At 33.6% G+C, this 2,973-nt stretch overlaps 1 non-coding gene across 1 annotated transcript; it reads right to left on the bottom strand.

The window, feature by feature from the left end:
* Window positions 1-2,563: 2,563 nt before the first annotated feature.
* LOC128039360 (small nucleolar RNA R71) lies at window positions 2,564-2,670 on the bottom strand. Its single transcript, XR_008193864.1, has one exon. It is a non-coding gene; the product is annotated as a small nucleolar RNA R71 (small nucleolar RNA).
* Window positions 2,671-2,973: the final 303 nt, after the last annotated feature.

The following is a 2,973-nucleotide window of genomic DNA, read 5'->3' as shown; positions in this document are numbered from 1 at the left end:
ATAGACCTAGGCATTTTAAAGGACACATTCAGCAATTAAGTGCATACATGTTGTAAACATAAAAATATATAGGATTTTTCCTATGTAATTTATCACCTTTTACTTAAATCCGTTGTTAAAACTAAGTAATTGTTTAATAAATTAATGAAATATGTGAAAATATGAAATTAGGACATAAAAATTATTAAACTGTGATTTTATGCTTTATTAAATAGTTTTCGGGTAATAAATGGCTTATTTTATATTAATTTGAATATATTATATTTTTTAAGACATAAAGTGGGCTATGCATGATTAAATTAAATAGTAAAATATAAAATTATATTTAATAATTCATTTTAAAATATTTCATTAATAATTTGGGTTTTTACTTAATTAATTAAATTGGATAAATTTTATTCTTTGGTCTTCTAACTTGTTGATTTATTCTAGATAGGTCTGATAGCCTTGTTGGATTACAAAACCGTCCTAATTGGAGACCAAGTCAACCCCAAAATTCAGCTACACATGGCTGTCAATAAACCACTCTTTGGTTTAATTGCACACAAGGTCATTGAAGAATTGAAGAAATTAGAGATTTACCTGAAGATTTGCACTTGACCGAGTCTCAGTGCTAAGTTGTTGTGGCACTCAAATTGACCAAAAATCAAGGAAAAACCATCTCAACTTGATCAATTTATGGCCGGCCACCCATGGAAGATGCTTCAAAAGATGAAAACTCCTATTTTTAGCAAACTATCTCCCTCTCCCACCTATAAATAAGACCCTCTCATTCCTTCATTCATCATCCCTCAAGCATCATACTCTCTTTTCTCCAAATTCTCTTAGCCTTTTCCATTCCCACGCCTAGCATCATCTCTTCATAGAGATTTTAGCAATTAAGTCTTTTAAAGAACCCTTGGTCTGCCAGCTTGGAGAGCCATCAGGAAATGAGCAAAGCAGAGGAACGAATGAGCCTCGTCAGTTAGAGTGTTGGGAGACAGCCACTCTGAATTGGGTTTAATATTCCTTTTCTTTAATTTAATATAAAGATGTTTGCTATGTATTCTTTGTTCTTGTTTACAACAATGTTAGCTTAATTTTATTTAAGCTAGGATGATTGCTTTGATTAAATAATATTTATTTGATTCATGCTTATAATGTTTGTGCCTCATTCGATCATATTTTCAATTAAAATGAAGTTTGTATTTCGTTCATACGTGATTGAAATGAACCTGAATAGCTGAGCGATCCTGACCAGATGATGGCTAATGGACACATAATTGAAATGTGCATGCTTAATTTAGATCCTGACCCGATTAAATTGGAGGTTGCATAACAACTCTGACCAAGCTCTGTTATCTGCATAATTTTTAGATTTGTGTGATTAAATTGTTTCAAACCTGACACGTCCCTATTACCTCACACGAATGCTAAGAAACCCATAGTAAATAAGGATCAATAAAATGCATATTTACTAAGTAAAGGATTCCGAAAGGACCTAATGTGGTTTCACAACTCATGAAAGATCGAGTTGCCATGGAATGTTTTTCCGAATGTTATTAAGCATGTTGATAGTAAATTGAGTTTAATTAAAGTAATTGTCCTAGTTTATTTATGTTATAATTGTTGCAAATTGTGTTTAATTTTACTAAAATCTTTTTCATTCATATAGTTTGCATACTTAGGATAATTTGCATTAGGGATCATTGCATTTAGTTTAATATATTTTAATCACCACTTCTCTACTATATTGTGTTTTCATTTACCAAATTGTTAAAATAATTTTACAAATTAAGTTACTTAGCACAAATACAATCCCTGTGGAGACGATAACTCGATACTTACTTATTACTTGATAACGACTGTGTACACTTGCACAAACCTACATGTTACAAGTTTTTGGCGCCATTGCCAGGGATTGTCAACTGTTGCCATAGTCATTTTTTTGTGAAATTATTTATTTTCAATTTGATTTATTTCTAACATTGCTAACTTATTGTTTTTAAATTTAGTGATTTTCTTTTCAGCTATTTATGAGCATAGATCTAATTATCGAATTACTCCCTATAGACTATGAAATTGAGCAAACTTTCAGACAAAGACATGAACGAATAGTTCAAAGACAAGTCGAGATGGACATTGGAAATCAGATCAAGACCAAGGTAATGAAGCCGATCATGTACGAAATCCTATCCTCATTGCCGATGATAGGGATCGATGCATCAGACAATATGTTGTGCCACTTTTTAGTGAGTTAAACCCAGGAATTAGAAGGCCAGATATTGAGGCAACCCAGTTTGAATTGAAACCAGTGATGTTTTAAATGCTACAAACGGTGGGCCAATTTAGTGCTACGCCCATGGAAGATCCACATCTCCACCTTCGATTGTTTAAGGATGTGAGTGATTCATTCAAGACAGTCGATGTGACTGAAGACGCATTGAGGTTGACGTTGTTTCTGTACTCGTTGCGAGATCGAGCACGAGCATGCTTCAATTCATTGCCACCAAGTTCCATATCTACATGGAAAGAATTAGCAAAGAGATTTTTGGTTAAGTATTTTCCACCTAGCAAAAATGCTAAGTTGAGGAACGAGATCACAACTTTCCAACAATTGGATGACGAGTCTTTGTATGAGGCTTGGGAGCAATTTAAGGAGTTACTTCGTAAGTCTCCTCATCATGGGATTCCTCACTATATCCAGATGGAGACATTCTATAATGGTCTCAATCCACATACAAGATTGATGGTAGATACTTCCGCGAATGGTGCAATTTTGTCTAACTCTTATAATAAGGCTTATGAGATCATCGAGAGGATCGTGAGTAATAACTATCAATGGCCAAAAAATCGAAAAACTTCAGGAAGACGTGTAGCCAGAGTTCATGAATTTGACACCCTCACTTTGTTATCAGCTCAAGTATCATCTATTTCCTCTATGATAAAATAGTTAACCGCTAATAGTACTAATAATTCTACAGCTCAGCCACC

The sequence above is a fragment of the Gossypium raimondii genome, chromosome 2, assembly GCF_025698545.1.
Source record: "Gossypium raimondii isolate GPD5lz chromosome 2, ASM2569854v1, whole genome shotgun sequence".
NCBI lineage: Eukaryota > Viridiplantae > Streptophyta > Magnoliopsida > Malvales > Malvaceae > Gossypium > Gossypium raimondii.
Note: the sequence above shows the minus strand (reverse complement) of the source record. Positions and strands in the feature narration are given on the sequence as shown.